At 42.4% G+C, this 18,623-nt stretch overlaps 1 long non-coding RNA gene across 1 annotated transcript; it reads left to right on the top strand.

Moving 5' to 3' along the window:
* Window positions 1-883: 883 nt before the first annotated feature.
* Window positions 884-18,623, top strand: LOC123390720. The gene is made up of 4 exons (XR_006605298.1): window positions 884-998; window positions 12,894-12,990; window positions 15,704-15,825; window positions 18,480-18,623. It is a non-coding gene; the product is annotated as an uncharacterized LOC123390720 (long non-coding RNA).

The following is an 18,623-nucleotide window of genomic DNA, read 5'->3' on the forward strand; positions in this document are numbered from 1 at the left end:
GCTTGTCCCTGCCACCCCCAGTCCCACTGATGGCTCTCAGACCTCTTTGGCTACCAGAAGTCATGACTAGATTCTTCGATGCTAAGACGCTCTATCGGTCATGCCACGTGTGGCCTGTAATTGGATATTATCCATCTGTGTGTACTCGTCGTGCTGACTGCATGGCTTGGGGTAAACACAGCCAAATTTGTCCTGGGAAAGGGGAACAGGGAAGACTGATGTCTGCTTCGGCTCCATATTTAAATTGTGTTTCTTTGTGGTCTCTCGATAAACGCAACTTTCTTGTTGAGAGTGGTTGGCAAGCAGTTGACAAACAGACGTGTGTTTGCTGAGAGTGATTCTGGGAAATAATATCAATGCTTGTGAAGGCGGAATGTATTTTATTTTATTTTATTGAAGATTTTATTTACTTCTTTGGGATGAGAATGAGAGATCAATGAGCGAGGGGGAAAGGGAGAGGGAGAAGCAGGGTCCCCGCTGAGCAGGGAGCCTGACGTGGGTCTCGATCCCAGAACCCTGGGATCATGACGTGCGCCAAAGGCAGACGCTTAACTGACTGAGCCACCCAGTACATATTTCAATCAACTGAGTACTTTAGTTAAGATTTAAGGACTGGCTTATCAATTAACATTAGCAAGAGCATCGTAAGCACAGCCACGGTCCCTGTGAGTTTCCGTATGCAGGACCTTCCTTGGCTGATGCCTCCTCAGATGTTTTAAATCCCAAAGTCAAGGCGGGTTGGTAAATAATTGAACGTGTAGATGAAATTTTTAATTGCTTCTCATTTCTGGCTCCAATGAGTCCATTGTCACCTTCGGATTACAAATTAATATGCACGGCAAAGTATTTTAAAGCACTCTACTCCTATTTCCAGGTGTGTTGCAGACCTGGACTTCAGGGCTGCTCTGCGGTATCACCTTCCCGGCAATGTCTGAAAGCAAAGAGGCCATCCCTCTTTTGTGGAATTCAGATCCCACGTTCTTTGTTCTGTGCTGAAGGTAAGGAAGGTCTCCCTCAGCATCCGGTAACATGGCGGGGCTGGCAGAACGTGGAGGTATTTCGTTAAAATTCGAGGAAGGTGCTCGTCTCGCTTCCTCCTGATTGTACCCAGGGAGGATATTTTTCACTTAATTTCTGCGTGTTTGTGCTGATGTGCAGAGAAGCGCTGTCTCGGCCGCCGGCATCGGGGGCCTGCTTGATAGACATTACATCATGTAATTCCCCATCATCCCTAATGGCTAGTGAGCATGATTCCTTTCTGCTGAAAGGGACAAAAAAACCAATGCAAAGTGATTTGAGTAAAAAGGCATTTATGGCTTCTGGCATAGGAAAGTCTGGAGGCAGATCGGGTTTATACTTGCTGGGATCAGGTGCTCAAAGGCATTTGCCTCCCTGAAAATCTCAGCTGCACCTTCCCGTGTGTTGACCTCATTTGGGGGAGGTCATCCCACCTGGATCGTTGCCTGGATCACCCATAAGCTGGGGTTTTGCCTTCGATGGTTTTGTCAACTCTCCAGAACTTAGGGCCATGCCTGGCGCATAGTAGATGCTCAGTAATAGTTATTGAATGAATGAAAAAGATTCTGTTCAGCTCTTGGGCCCAGTCTTCGAGCCTGGGGTTGGAATCGGGTCCAGCTAATGCATGTGGCTAAGTAACGGATGTTATAAAGTGAACAATTGTGTCTCCCCCAAATTCATGTATTGAAACATACCAACACGTTGTGATGGTCCAGAGGTCCAGTCTTTGGGAGGTGATTAGTCTCAGGAATTATCTTATGAATGGGATGAGTGTCCTTATAAAAGGGGCCTCAGAGAGCTCCCTTCCACCATGTGAGGGAAGATAGCCATGACAAGATGGCCATCTATAGACCAGGAAGCAGGTCCTCACCGACATGGAATCTGCCAGCACCTTGATCTTGGACTTCCCAGCCTCCAGAACTGTGAGAAATACATCTCTATTGTTTCTACACCACCCAGTCTGTGGCATTTGGTCATAGCAGCCTTTAGCCAAAGAGACTAAGACAATGAGAGAGTATGTTTTCCCCAGGAACGGTTGCTCGGAAATACAGGGATATGAATGCTGAACTGGCAAACACAATTGATGCCCACTTCACTGTGGCCAACAGTAGTGTCCCATGTGGATTTTCCAGAGACTGATACACTATCTGGCATGGGGTCCTTGGGCTTCACTTCCTTTTGCATATATACTGGAGGGGATGGTACCCTAAAGGAATGTTATGATGCTGTTGCCATAGAAAGGAGAAGGAAGAGGGTGAAGCAAAACCAACAGTCTTCCCCAGAGAACATCATTAGGACAGAAGGTAGATTTTTTTTTAAGATTTTATTTATTTATTTGACAGAGAGACACCGAGAGAGGGAACATAAGCAGGGAGAGAGGGAGAGGGAGAAGCAGGCTTCCCGCCAAGAAGGGAGCCCAACGTGGGACTCGATCCCAGGACCCTGGGGATAATGACCTGAGTCAAAAGCCTAATGACTGAACCACCCAGGCACCCCAGAAGATAGATTTAATTCAAGAGTTACAGAGCTGAAGGGCAACCGAGTGAATGGGGTGAAGGGTGGGTGAAAAGTGATCTCTCCCTGTGTGTCAAAACATTTTCAAGTTTTGGAGAATGTGACAGGCATCGTTTCCAGTGCTTGCGTGGGAACTAAATTGTAATAGGGCCCAGAAGGAACCACGAGTGCCCACAAACAACCTCTGGGCACATCTGCCTCTCCCAGACTTCCTTGTGATTGGATTGGTCATGTGGCTCATTTTGGCCAACAGAATATGAGCAGAAGGAAGCATGTTGTTCTGAGGCCCAGACGGTTCAATAATTGGTGGGTCCCCTCTGTGCTCTCTTCTCTAACTTATCTCTACCCGCCTATTATAGGATTCCAGGGAGAGCCTGGAGTCATGAAATAGAGCCACCAGGTGGAAACAACCAGGTCTCTAAATTGGTGCTTTGAAGAGTGCTGTATTATTTTCATGAGACTGAGATTTAAGTGAGAAATAAAACGTGTTTGTGTTCAGCTGTGGAGAGTTTGGGGATTATTGGAACCAGCAGCTAGCCTTAGTTCTTTTTCAATAATCTGAAGCATAAAGTTAGAAGCAGGGAAGCACATTGGAGGGGCTTTTCCAATAATACAGACTGAGGGGAAAGGTGGCTCAGAACAAGATGGTACCAGTAGAAGGGAACAGAAGAATGTTTGGATTTTGAATATATTATGAAGATAGAGCCAAAGGATTTGAGGGAGGATTCAATTGGGGGAGTAAAGGGAAAGGGAAGCCTCAGTGATGACCTCAAAATTGTTGGCCTGAGCAATTGTAAGGACGGAGTTGACATTTAATTAACTGGAGAAGATTGGGGAAACAGAGCCAAGGGATGAAGGAAAGAAAGAAACCAGGAGTTGTGTTTATGATGGATTCAACTGGGTTCTGACGTAGGGATGTCAAGGAGACAGACGGCCATGCATCTGGAGTTCAGAGCTGTCTGGGCCGGAGATAGGCATTTAGGAGTTGGCTATGTTTGAAGGTATGTTCAGCCCCAAGAACAGAAGAGATCACCAAGGCAATGATCATACGTGGAGAAGGAAAGCCAGTATTCAGTAAGAACCCTGACATTTGACATCCACAGAAGGAGAATGTGAAGAGCAAGAAGCATAAGCCACTTAGAAGTTGAAGCTAAAGCGTGTAGAAGAAGACTCGTGAGAGAATGTTCCAGAAGCAAGAAGGAAAGAGTAAAGATTCATGTCAGAGGCTGCTGATGGGTCAAGTGAGAAAGGAAATGATCACTGACCATGAATCCAGCAATGAGGAGACCAATAATGTCCCAGACAAGAGCTGTTCTGGTGCCAGAGGCAAGGGGTGGGGTGGGGAACAAATGCCTTTTTTTTTTTTTTAAGATTTAATTAATTTATTTATTTGACAGAGAAAAAGAAAGATCACAAGCAGGCAGAGAAGCAGGCAGAGAGGGGGAAAGCAGGCTCCCCGCCGAGCAGAGAGCCCGGTATGGGGCTCGATCCCATGATCCTGAGATCATGACCCCAGCCGAAGGCAGAAGTGCAACCCACTGAGACACCCAGGTGCTCCCTAAAAAAAGCTTGTTTTGACTATATTAAAGAGAGAAGGTTCAAGGAGGGGAGAGAGTTCAGAAAGAATGAATCCTGTCAACTGTTTCAAGGGGTCCCCTAGCCCATAAAGTACCCCCCTGGTTTTATTTGGTGGGAAAAGGAAAATACTCTCTCTTGCTATACACATCCTTTTCTGCATCTCTCTTGCATCTCTTTAGATTGACATCTCCCCGCACCCTGGCCCCAGTCACTCCCCTTGTGTCTCCTCTTTGACCCCTTCCCCAGCCAAGCACAGCATCTACTGTAGCCCCCATGCTAATCATTCATGAATGAATCCACTTGGCCCAACACCAAGTGCCTGCAGAGGGCCTCTTACCTGTCACGCACAGTGCTGCTGGGGCCCACGGTGGCCAATAAAACAGCTTACAGACTAGAACGGGGTCTTTAAACCTCTCTGTTTATGACTCCCCCAAGACAGTTTTGGAAAAACTGTGATGTCTCTTTCACCCAGACTTCAGTTTTAAAATGATATTTTAAGTTTTAAAAGTCTTTTGTAGGGAGTACCTCGGCGGCTCAGTTGGTTGAGGGTCTGCCTTCGGCTCAGGTCATGATCTCAGGGTTCTGGGATGAAGCCCCGCATTGGGCTTCCTGCTCAGCAGGGACCCTGGTTCTCCTTCTCCCTCTGCCAGTCCCCCCTCCACCCCTCTACTCATTCTTTTCTCTCTTGCTCACTTTCAAATAAATAAATAAAATCTTTTAAAAAAAAAAAGGCTTTTGTAGGAAGGAAGGAGAGAGAGGCTCAGTAGACACTGGGGGTTACACCATACCTCATTTCTGAATACATTAAAATTCCAGGTTTTTTGTGACACAAAAGGTGTTTTTCATGGTCATCAGGGAGGAAAGAGCTTGTGGGACCAAAGCAAGGGAAAGGAGACTTTCCAGCAGTCAGTCTAGTGGGTATGGACAATTCCTTGGGGTCTTAATTCCACCAACTTCAAAAAGACCAATTGAAATGAATGTGGATTTGAAAATATTCCCAGTGAGATCCAGTTAGGGTCAGTCACTATGGGAATACTTTAACTTTCTTCCTCAAGATTTTTTCAAGTATTGACATGCCCTACTAACTTCTTGTGGATAGGCTGTTTCTTTATCTTCTTGTATACAGATTTCCTTTTCTTTTGGGGACATGTCTCTTGAAAGAATTTGCTGTGGCCAATGTTGAAGAGATTACTGCCTATGTTCTCCTCTAGGATTTTGATAGATTCCTGCTGTACGTTGGAGATCTTTTATCCATTTCGAGTTTATCTTTGTGTATGGTGTAAGAGAATGGTCAAGTTTCATTCTTCTACACATAGCTTTCCAATTTTGCCAGCGCCATTTATTGAAGAGACAGTCTTTTTTCCACTGCATATATTTTCCTGCTCTGTCGAAGATTAGTTGACCATAGAGTTGAGGGTCCATATCTGGGCTCTCTACTCTGTTCCACTGGTCTATGTGTCTGTTTTTGTCCCAGTACCATGCTGTCTTGGTGATCACAGCTTTGTAGCAAAGCTTGAAATCAGGCAACATGATGCCTCCAGTTTTGTTTTTCTTTTTCAACATTTCCTTAGCAATTCAGGGTCTCTTCTGGTTCCATACAAATTTTAGGATTGTTTCTTACAGCTCTTTGAAAAATGCTGGTGAAATTTTGATCAGGATGGCATTGAAGTTATAGATTGCTCTAGGCAGTATAGACATTTTGACAATGTTTATTCTTCTGATCCATGAGCATGGAAAGCTTTTCCATCTTTTTGTTTCTTCTTCAGTTTCTTTCATGAGTGTTCTGTAGTTCCTTGAGTACAGATCCTTTACCTCTTTGGCTAGCATTATTCCTAGACATCTTATGGTTCTTGGTGCTATAGCAAATGGAATTGATTCTCTAATTTTTATTTCTATATTTTCATTGTTAGTGTATAAGAAAGCAACTGATTTCTGTGCATTGATTTTTTATCCTGCCACATTACTGAATTGCTGTATGAGTTCCAGTAGTTTGGGGGTGGAGCCTTTTGGGTTTTCCATATAAAGTATCATGTCATCTGTGAAGAGAGAGAGTTTGACTTCTTCTTTGTCAATTTGAACACCTTTTATTTCCTTTTGTTGTCCAATTGCTGTTGCTAGGACTTCTAGTACTATGTTGAACAACAGTGGCAATAGTGGACATCCTTTTCATGTTCCTGATCTCAAAGGGAAGGCTGTCAGTTTTTCCCCATTGAGAATGACATTTGCTGTGGGTTTTTCATAGATAGATTTTATGAAGTTGAGGAATGTTCCCGCTATTCCTATACTTAGAGGCTGTTCACATTGAGAGTGATAATTGAAAGATGCATTTTTATGATGTCAATAAAAATGTACCTTTCAATAATCACTCTCAATGTGAATGGCCTAAATGCTCCCATAAAATGGCACAGGGTTGCAGACTGGATAAAATGACAGGACCCGTCCATATGCTGTCTACAAGAGACCCATTTGGAACCTAAAGATACATCCAGACTGAAAGTGAAGGGATGGGGAACCATCTTTCATGACAACAGGCCTCAAAAGAAAACTGGGGTAGCAATTCACATATCAGATAAATTCGATTTTAAGCTAAAGACTGTAGCCAGAGATACAGAAGGACACCACATCATTCTTAAAGGGTCTATCCACCAAGAAGATCTAGCAATTGTAAATATTTATGCCCCCAACATGGGAGCAGCCACCTACAAAAGCCAACTGTTAATCAAGATAAAGAGTCATATTGATATGAATACATTAATTGTAGGGGATCTTGACACGCCACTCTCAGTAATAGATCATCCAAGCAGAAAATCAATAAAGAAACAAGAGCTTTGAATGACACATTGGACCAGATGGACCTCATAGATATAAACAAAACATTCCACCCTAAAACAACAGAATACTCATTATTCTTAAGCACACAAGGAAATTTATCCAGAATAGACCACATACTGGGTCACAAATAAGGGCTCAACGGATACCAAAAGATTGAGATTATTCCCTGTATATTCTCAGACCATAATGCTTTGAAACTGGAGCTCAATCACAAGGAAAAGCTTGGAAGGAACTCAAACACTTGGAAGCTAAAAACCCATCCTGCTTAAGAATGTTTGGGTCAACCAGGAAATCAAAGAAGAACTTAAACAATTCATGGAAACCAATAAGAATGAAGACACATTGGTCCAAAACCTATGGGATATGGCAAAGCCAGTCCTAAGGGGGAAATACATAGCTACCCAAGCGTCATTCAAAAAGTTTGAAAAATCCCAAATACACTGGCTCTCTTTACAGCTTAAAGAATTGGAAAATCAACAACAAATTAAGCCAATCCCACACACAAGAAGAAAAATTATCAAGATTAGAGCAGAGATCAATGAGATAGAAACTAGAGACACGGTAGAACACATCAACGAAACTAGAAACTGGTTTTTTGAAAGAATCGATAAGATTGATAAGCCACTGGCCAAACTAATCCAAAAAGAAGAGAGAGAGGACACAAATTAATAAAATTATGAGTGAAAGGGGGGAGATCATGACTAACACCAAGGAAATAGAAGCAATCATCAGAAATTACTATCAACAGTTATATGCCAATAAGTTAAGCAACCTAGAAGAAATAGATACATTCCTGGAAACGTACAAAAATTGACAACCTGAATAGACCAATATGTAGTAACGAGATCGAAGCGGTGATCAAAAACCTCCCCAAAAAACAAGAGTCCAGGACCTGATGGATTCCCTGGAGAATTCTACCTAACATTCAAAGAAGAAATAATACCTATTCCCCTGAAGTTGTTTCAAAAAAATAGAAACAAGGAAAACTTCCACTCTTTCTATGAAGCCAGCATTACCCTGATCCCCAAAGCAGGCAAAGACCCCACCAAAAAAGAGAATTTCAGACCAATATTCCTGATGAATATGGATGCCAAAGTTTTCAACAAGATCCTAGTGAATGAGCTCCAACAGTACATTAAAAATGATTATCCACATGACCAGGTGGGATTTATCCCTGGGATGCAAGTGTGGTTTGACATTTGCAAATCAATCAATGTATACATGTTTAAATTAATATCTAAATATTTTCATCATGAGTATACATAATTGCAAAGGATATAATTACCACTGAACTATAAACATTATTATTGAAAAAATAAAATAATTAAAGGGTGGCTTAGCAGGTAGAGCATATGTCTCTTGATCTCAAGGTTGTGGGTTCAAGCCCCACACTGGGTGTGGAGTTTACTTGAAAAAATTTTTTTAATAAAATAAAAAATGTTAAAAATGCCTACCTTTAAAAATTATTTTTAAATTTTATTTATTTGAGAAGGAGAGAGTGAAGCAGAGGGAGAAAGAGAACAGACTTTCTGCTGAGCAGGAAGCTCAATGCAGGGCTCCAATCCAGGACCCTGGGATCATGACCTGAGCTGAAGGTAGATGTTTAGTGACTGATCCACCCAGGCACCCCAATGACTACCTTCTTTTAAAAGCATCCAAGGACATCTACATATCATAACACTGTGGTACATAACATCATCCATTTTAAAAATGCACAAGTAAGCTTTTCTTCTGTGGTAAGAACGTTGAAGGTTTCCTTTACTGAGCCTGTATTTCCATTCTGTTCTTGATCCCACACACCAGATTTTATCCTCATAGTTTGAGCTTGAAAGACTTTTATTAGGTCTCTTATTTTTTGTGTGTGCCTTTATTTTTATTATTATTTTTAATGTTATGTTATGTTTGTCACCCTACAGTACTTCATTAGTTTTTTATATAGTTTTCCATGATTTGTTGTTTGCTTATAACACCCAGTGCTCCATGTAATATGCGTCCTGTCACCAGGCTCACCTATCTCTCCATCTCCCTCCCCTCTGAAGCCCTCAGTTTCTTTCCTGGAGTCCATAGTCTCTCAAGGTTCATCTCCCACTCTGATTTTCCTTCATTTTTCTCTTCATTCTCCTAATGTCCCCCATGCTATTCCTTATGTTCCACAAATAAGTGAAACCTTAAAATAATTGTCTTTCTCTGCTTGACTTATTTCACTCAGCACAATCTCCTCCAGTCCCGTCCATGTTGATTCAAAAGTTGAGTATTCATCCTTTCTGATGACTGAGTAATATTCCATCGTATATATGGACCATATCTTCTTTATCCATTCATTTGTTGAAGGGCATCTCAACTCCTTCCACAGTTTGGCTATTGTGGACATTGCTGCTATTAGCATTGGGGTGCATGTACCCCTTCTTTTCACTAGATATGTATCTTTAAGTTAAATACCCAGTAGTGTAATTGCTGGATCATAAGGTAGCTCTATTTTTAACTTTTTGAGGAACATCCTCACTTTTTCCAAAGGGACTATACCAGCTTGCATGCCCACCAACAATGTAAGAGGGTTTCCTTTTCTCCAAAACCTCTCCAACATTTGTTGTTTCTTTTCTTGTCAATTTTGGCCATTCTAACTGGTGTAAGGCAGTATCTCAATGTGGTTTTGATTTAAATTTCCCTGATGGCTAATGATGTTGAACATTTTTCATGTGTCTGTTAGCCATTCATATGTCTTCTTTGGAGAAGTGTCTGTTCATGTCTTTTGCCCATTTTTTGACATGATTATGTGTTTTTTGGGTATTGATTTTGAGAAGTTCTCTCTAGATCTTGGAAACTAGCCTTTTATCTGTAGTGTCATTTGCAAATATTTTCTCCCATTCTGTGAATTGCCTCTTTGTTTTGTCAACTGTTTCCTTAAGTATACAGAGCTATTATCTTTTTCTGCAACAAAAATTTGTACTTTAAATGGCCTCTAGACAAAAGCCAACCAGAATGCACTTGGCATTGAACAAATCAGGTTTCTCATTCACTGAGACAAGGGAGGGCACACACCATGGGGAACCACTGGGCATCTGAGTACAAGGGTTCTAGAAAGGATTTATTATATGATTTGGATTTTAAGTCTTTGGGGGAGAGTTCATGGATGCTTGGCTTCTCTCTGGATTGGATGCTTTCAGGAAGCAGGGACAATTCCATGATGGGTTTTATCTTAATGTCATGTGGATGGGGGTGAGTAAGGTGAAGGCTTATAATGGTAAGACACTCCTATTAGCTGGGAGGGGATGGGTTTACATTTCTCTAGTTCGCACAGTGACTTTTTCCCTTTGTTTCAGTGAAATCACAAGCTGATTTTGGTTATTGTTTTACTTAGCTATGATCACCCCTAACTTTGTCTGATGTTGATGCTTGGTGAAACTGTTCATATCCAATAGGAGAATAGCATGTCTAGCAGTGAGCACGTGTCAGTGCCTAATAACCACAGTGCATCAGGGAATGCTTTTCACTTTCTGGGCCCCTTCTTTTAGACAAGGACAGATGAAGTCAGACCACAGGATATTAACTCATGATGAGAGATTTTGCTTCCCGTCATCAAGAAGGTGTCTCCTGCACCTCTCCAATAGATAGACTAGGGTCAATCCCTCTTCTCCATTGTAAAATGAGTTGTTGAGCCATCTGATGGGACAGTGGCTGCCCAGGAGACTTTAAGACTCTGGACTGGATACGTCAGCCAACTCTAACACACCCAATTACCAGAAACCACATGATTATTAGTCCTTGTAGGTCTCCAAGCAAGAGGTCTAGACCATAAACCCCAGGCAAGGAAAACATATCCCAGAATCCAGCAGGGCCTGTTTTAGAGCCCCAGGTGGTTTCTTCTCGCCTTGTCTTGAAACTTGCCCTGTAGTGTTTACTTAGAGACCTCAAGCTTGGAGGAAATCAAGCATTACATGATCTTTCACGGAAACGCTGGCATTATTTATGACATCTACTGGGGTCCACGACAAGTTTCAGGTCACCGTGGAGATTGCAGTCAGGAGAGTTTGCAGGGGTGAGGGCATCAGTATTCCCCTTTTGGAATATCTTATGCTGGCTTCATGCTGGAAGTTCCTGAGAGGGCTGGTGTTCAATAGCTCGTATTCTTGAGGAATCACACCCAAGCACACAGGTAGTTAGAGGAAAACAGGCAGCTATGAGCCTGATAATCACTTCGGAAGTAGAGTCCCAAGGGCACAGGCTGTATTGGGAATATAAGTATCATTTATCACAACAGGAGGGAATCAATTCTCTGTCCATTTCCTAGGGGTTCCTGCTGTGCTCCAGAAATCCTTGTTGTTTTTCAATCATTTAAGCCATGGATTAGCCCAGACCATTTGCCTCTTATGGTATACATATATATTTGCTCTTCTGTCATTTGTGAGTTAGTAGGTTTTGCTAAGGGGAATTAACTTAGGCATCTCAACTGATTTAATCTCTGTGAGAAGCCCAAATGTCAATGGTAAATTCAGCTCTGTATTGCAGAATCTCTTAGCAAGTTTTAGTTGTTGTTGTGTTTGTTTTTTTTTAAGTCGGATGCACCAAAACATAGAATTAAACAGAGATATCCAAAAAAAGACTCTAGAAGATTTGAAAAAGGTGTGAATACTTCCCCAGAGAGGTTACTTTTCTCCATAAAAAAGAGAAAACTAGATTATAGAAAATCAAGAGCTGTTTATGCCCTTTAAAAAAATGTATCACATCATTTTAATAATTTTGATAGCAAAACAATAAATAAATAAAAAATGTTAATATATAAAACCATCCAGAAACAATAAGCATAAAATTGTTACAATCACTACAATTGTGACAAAAACAATTTATTAACCTATTGCTGTTTTAAGAAATCAGGATAAATTATGTTTGATGACCAATGTTTCATAGTTATTCCTTAATTAAAAACTATCCAGGCATCCAAAAATTGTTTATTAATTAATTTAAAGTTTTGTCTAATTCCTTAAAACTAGTTATGGTCCTAAAAAATACAATTTGGCTAATACACTAAATCCTTACAATTTGTAGTATTGTGAAAGGTGCATACAGTTAAATACTCTGAAGACATATCCATTATCATCAGTTTATTTTCATGAACGTAATTTGATGTGTGTAAATGCTTAATTTTAAATAAGCTATGGAGCCAGCAGTAACCTAATGAACTCGTAAAACCAATGCAGGCAGCTTAGAAAGTTGAAATATGAGACATTTGATTCCGTACTGACACAGTAAAATTTTGTACTGTAAGTATTTTTATAGGGTCAACTAATTTTTAAGGACTAGATCATGCTCTAAACTCTTGTTTTATCCTAGAGCTAAAGCCATTTTTTTTCCCAGCCATAGGCAGAATATCAAAGGCTGTTATATAAATATACTTTTGGGGGTCCACAAAGAAAAACACTGTGTAATAACATTTTTTTCTTTTAAGATGTTGTTGAGTGTTTATCTGGGGTAGATAATCCCAGAGTGCTGACACAGCAACTGAACGTTTTTTTTTTGTTTAAAATTTTTAACCTCTTTTTTCCTGAGAGAAAGACAGAGACAGAGAAAGAGACAGGCAGGGAGACAGAGATACAGAGGAACAGAGACAGAGAGACAGAGAAAGACAGAGAAAAGGCAGCCAACTCCAGGCAAATACAAAATCATCACTACAAGATGTTGATTGTATTTTCCCTCCAGAAAGAAGACAGTAAGTCTAGATGTAGATGAGGATTTTGACATATTTGCTCAAAGAGAGTGGCACACAACTGGGCTCGGTAGAACTTCTGTGTATTTGACAGTTTTGTCAGCCCAAATAATTAAAAGTTCAGCAGTCACTAATCCCCAAGTACTGAAAGGGAGAAGGCATGAGTTCTGGGTTAAACGAGATGCTCTCTCTGGCAGAGAAACAAGACAAGTGACCTCCTCTTGAGGATTTCTTTGCTTTTTGTTCGAAGGTACCTTTCAAATGAATACTCTCGCGCCTTTCAAAAGCTTCCCATCATGGCGACTGCAATTTTGAGTGGTTCCTGGGGAAATGGTGCAGTGAATGAGGTAAGCATGCAAGTTAGCATGATGGTGAGGAGACAAGAGGAAGTGGGTTTGGCCTGGGCAACACACGGTGGAAATGGAGGAGACACAAGGTAGAGGGGGGAGAGGCACAGTGTAGATGGGGAAGAGACACAGTGTAGACGGGGGAGAGGCACAGTGTAGACGGGGGAGAGACACAGTGTAAATGGGGAAGAGGCATAGTGTAGATGGGGGAGACACAGTGTAGATGGGGGAGAGGCACAGTGTAGATGGGGGAGAAGCATAGTGTAGATGGAGGAGACACAGTGTAGACGGGGGAGAGGCACAGTGTAGACGGGGGAGAGACACAGTGTAGATGGGGAAGAGACACAGTGTAGACGGGGGAGAGGCACAATGTAGATGGGGGAGGGGCACAGTGTAGATGGGGAAGAGACACAGTGTAGACGGGGGAGAGGCATAGTGTAGATGGGGGAGACACAGTGTAGACGGGGGAGAGGCACAGTGTAGATGGTGGAGAGATATGGTGTAGATGGAGGAGATACACAATATAAATGGGGGAGACACAGTGTAGACGGGGGAGAGACACAGTGTAGATGGGGGAGACACAGTGTAGATGGGGGAGGGACACAGTGTAGACAGAGGAGTGCCTCGGAGCTGCTGGGATCCATCCATGGGTGTTTGTATAATTTCATGGCTCTGGGTCCTGGCAAGGCAGTCATCACCGAGCCGTCATCGGGGAGCAGACAAAACTCCTGATTTTAGGCAAACAAAAATAAAGTTCTCAGAAACACCAAGACAGGACTGAGGGAATGTCCTTATATGGTTCTTTTTTTTTTTTTTTTAAAGATTTTATTTATTTATTTGACAGAGAGAGATCACAGTAGACAGAGAGGCAGGCAGAGAGAGAGAGAGAGGGAAGCAGGCTCCCCGCTGAGCAGAGAGCCCGACACGGGACTTGATCCCAGGACCCTGAGATCATGACCCGAGCCGAAGGCAGTGGCCTAACCCACTGAGCCACCCAGGCGCCCTCCTTATATGGTTCTAAAATGGCAATCCAAGTCCAAGTCAGTCTACGGAAGATGCCGCGTCTCAGGGGACATCCCTCAGCCCCTGGACCCAGCTTGGGCACCAATTGATCAGCCCACTTCCCAACTTCAGCTGCGATGGTCGACATCACGTGTCACTCTGGCCAGGCCACCATCCAGTTCCCCCGTTAGTCGAACATTGAACTAGGTATTGCCGTGAAGACGTTTTGTAGATACGATTGAAGTTCATAATCAGCTGCTTTAAGTGAAAGAGATTATTCCACATGATCTGAGTAGGCCTGATTGGAGAGGTTGGAAAGTCTGGAAAGCAGAGCTGAGGCTCCCCTGAGGAAGAAACTTGCCTGTGGCTAGAAGCTTTGGCAGGCTCCAGAGAGTTCCAGCCTGCCTTCCTGATGGCCTGCACTCTGGATTTTGGACTTGCCTACTCAGGCCCTCACAATCATATAAGCCAACTCATTGCAATAAATCTCTTAATACAGATCGCTCCTACTGGCTCTGTTTCTCCGATTGGACCCTCACTAGCACATTCTCCCTGTAGACATTTCCCGTTATAGACAAAGAACCCCCTCTAAGCCATTAGACAAGCAGACAGGCCAGGAGCAGGTGTTAGAAGACTGGAAAACAATTTCAGCAAAGAATAATGTAAATATGATCAAATAAACATGATAAACCCAATGCTGGCATATTTAACACAATATTGGAGCTCAACATAGCACAAACTTATCTCTCAGGCATGCGTACAGGGGGGCGTCTCCAAAAGGGAGAGACACAGTGTGTCTCAGATGGGAACAACAGCACTGGGTTCAGGCTTACCACCCAGGGCAGGGAGGGCTTCAGCTGGATCTTGGTGGCATATCCCATGCTGTCAGTGCCCTCCAGCCATATACCACAGAGGCACCCACTTCCAGCTGGACACATCAGGCTTCTTGCTCATAGTAGCAAGGGAAAATGTACCCACAGCTGAAGCACTGGGAATCTCAGGAAGAAGATGGTAGAAAGGACTTATTATAGGATTTGGACCTTGGGTAGGTAATTGGGGAGAGCTAAACGAGGCAACCTTTACTGTGAATGGAATGCTGGCTGGACACGGGGCCAAGTCTAGGATGGGTTGTCTTAATAAATCTCATCTGGCAGTCTCCTTATCTGGGAACTTCATCTGGAAGACAAGAGCATGGTTAAAACAGTAACTGGCAAAGAAGCAACAGTCACTCATATTAGCTGGGGTAGGGTGGTGGGGTACTTTTGTTTCTGTAGTAATTTTGTGCTGTAGATTGTGTCCCCAAAAGTCTTAATTCCTGCTGTGATGATATTGGAAGGGTGGGAGGTCTCTGGAAGGAGGTTAGGGCATGCGGGCAGAGCCCTCCTTAATGGGATCTGTGCCCTTAATGAAGAGACCCCAGGGAGCTCTCTCACCTCTTCGGCCATGTGAGGACACGGAGAAGACGGCCATCTTGAACCAGGAAGTGGGTCCTTGCCAGACCCTGGATCTTGCCAGTGCCCTGATCTTGAACCGACCAGAATCCAGAATTGTGAGAAATCGATGTTTGCTGCTTATGCCACCTAGCCTGAACCAACTAAGACGTTTTGGTTTTGTCTGTGCTTAGATAAGATTCTGAAATTGTGTTTTGTTTGTTTGTTTGTTTGCTTGTTCTTATTTTCCCGTCTCCCCGTATCATCGTTACAAAACACAGAGCATCTGATACCCCTTGGATGCTGGTTGATGTCTGTGGTTGCTGATCTCCCCCAGGAGGACCCCACGGTCTGGCTGCGAGCTCCAGACCAGCTCTTGGACCGGTTCTCTGACAACTTCAAGGTCAGTTCGTAGATGTCCAAAGTTGTTCTCCTCTTCCTTTGTATATAAACTGAAATTGTTTTTAGTTTTTTATGGCCCAAGATTTATTTTTTTAAATGTGGACTGAGCTACAAACTGTGTAATTATTATTATATCCAATATATACCCAGACAATAAAAATACATAACATGTTGTGATCATTACCAAATAGAAACGTATGATTAGAAATCAATCTTGATGAGACAGAAAGGAAAGTTTTCATGTGGTTCATGCATTTATGAATAAATATTACTTATTCCTTATATGAAAAGAGCTGGTATATATTTCATTCCCACTTTTCAATTTTTATTGAAAAATATGAGAAAACTCATATCCTTAAATGAGTCAATGGGAGTGGAATTAAAAAAAAAAAAAACCAACAACAACAAAAACAGAAACAAAAACCAATGACAACAATTTATTCAAGGTTATCTGCAAAATGCTCATTTTGATATACCATAAAAACTAATTCTAATCATCTGCCAGTTTGCTATGTAATTGAATCCTCAAATTGAAAGCAGAGAAACCAGAAACTTGGAAGCAGAGAAATCAGAAACTACCTAACTTGCAAAGGTCTTGTCTTGTAGTTGTTAGAGCTCTGTTTTTCCAACCTGAAGACCAGCATTTTAAATTCCCCTTTGTTCAAAAGCCCAGAAGGTTCCCCACCCTGCATAAAGGAATGCACTTTAGTAGAAAGGGGGATGGGTGAGAAGCCTGTCTGTCTTTTGTACAAAGCCAGAAAGGTGACTTCAAACAAACAAACAAACAAAAAAAGGCTATTTATTTATTTGAGAAAGAGCATGAGTGGTGGGGAAGAGTCTGGGAGAAGCAGACTCCCCGCTGAGCAGGAAGCCAGATGCCAGACTCAATTCTGGGACCCCAAGATCACAACCTGAGCAGAAGGCAGATGCTTAACCACCTGAGGCACCCAGGTGCCCCAGAGTGGTGACTTTTTAAGGGAAAGTGAGGACTGACTCCATGTCACCTCAAGGGCAGGTGAATTCTGTTAAAACAGTTTCAGCAAAGAATATATATGTATGATGAGAATCTAGATATTAATTCTCTAAAGCTCTACACACTGAATACCCCTTGGAAAGTCTGTTGGCATCGTCAGGATGACCTGTGCTTTACTTCGAAGCTTCCCCAAGCGATCTGTAGGTTGCTTTCCAGGGGAGGTCTGCTGCGCCAGTATAATAGGATCATGATGGCCCGTGACCATTTTATTGTCTAGCAATGTTGCTCTCAAATCTCCCATAGCGCCTAAAATACTATCTCTGCACGTGGGAGGGTCTTTGCTGATATTAACTAGAGCAGAAGTGTCCATTGTACTGTTTTAGGTAAGAAAACACATCATAAACGGCAGTACAAATATTTGATGTCATTCCTGCCCCTTAAGAGATGGCCCACAATTATTGATTGATAATATTATTTCTCTTTTATGGAATGCCTATAGGGGCCTGGCATTGAGCATCCATGTGTGTATGGGGGCACCTGGGTGGCTCAGTTGGTTAAGCATCCAACTGTTTTTTTTAAATTTTATTTATTTATTTGAGAGAGAGAGAGAGAAAGATAGACATAAGGACAGAGAGCATGAGTAGGGAGGAGAGGGAAGCAGGCTCCCCGATGAGCAGGGAGCTGGATGTGGGGCTTGAACCCAGGACCCTGGGACCATGATCTGAGCCAAAGGCAGACAGCAACCAACTGAGCCACCGAAACACACGGAGCATCGAACTCTTGATTTCTATTAGGACGTGCTCTCTGGATTGTGAAAATGAGCCCCGCATCAGACTCTATAATGAGATTCTCTCTCTCTCTGCCCCTCCCCCGCCAAAAGGAAAAACAAACACGCACCATACAATGACCTCACAAGATAGCTACTGTTATTTTCATTTTGTAAAGAAGCTTCTCAAGCCATAGATCTAGTAGACGATTGTGCAAACATTCTAATCCGGTCCCAAACCACCAGGATGTTTTCGTTCCTTCTTAGTCATGCCTGGACTTAGATCTTGGCGATCCTGGAGAATAGCAAGTTTATTAAAAAACAACAACAACAACAACAGCAACAAAAAACCCGCATCTCTGTTTTCTTACATCGAAAAGGAGGAAGAGTAGGTCTGTCTTACACTTGTGAGATAAATATGTAGGATACCAACAGGCACATGGTACACCTTAGGCGTTTAACCAATGCTCCTTCCCTCCCTCGTCTGCAAGGAAATTTGAAAAGAAATAGAAAGAAATCCGTCAAATTCAGAACTAATCTGTTCAGCTTCTGATGGGACTTGGTGACTGTTTGTTTTTTTTTTTTTTTTTTTTTGGTGAAATAAAACATTTTCCAATTGACCAAGTCTCCAACCAAAGCAACCAGCTAACTGCCAATTTCAAAAGCCCTGCTTCAGGCAAGACCACTTTAACACAATTCTGGAATGACGGATTCAATCCACGCTGCCAAGATTAGAAACACTCCACAATTTTCTATCATTTTAAGGAGTAGAACCCAACCTGAAAATGGAATATAATTGGAGCGCAGAAGCATCTCTGGGCTGCCTCTTTGATTCTCACTTCCTCAGGAAGTATTCATAGTTGATCTCTCCGTGCACGAATGGGAATTAGAGTGACTCTCTTTGTCTTTGAAACAGGCAAAGGGAACCAGCCTGGATGGCATGAGTGCTGTTGAACCACATCAAACCAATGATCTGATCCTTAACAGCAAACAGCCCCTGGTCTTTTTAAAGGCAGAAAAGAAAAAAAAAAAAAAAAAGTCCTGTAACACGAAGGCAGAA

The sequence above is a fragment of the Mustela putorius genome, unplaced genomic scaffold (genome assembly GCF_011764305.1).
Source record: "Mustela putorius furo isolate JIRA1106 unplaced genomic scaffold, ASM1176430v1.1 tig00000139_pilon_pilon_pilon, whole genome shotgun sequence".
NCBI classification, from domain to species: domain Eukaryota; kingdom Metazoa; phylum Chordata; class Mammalia; order Carnivora; family Mustelidae; genus Mustela; species Mustela putorius.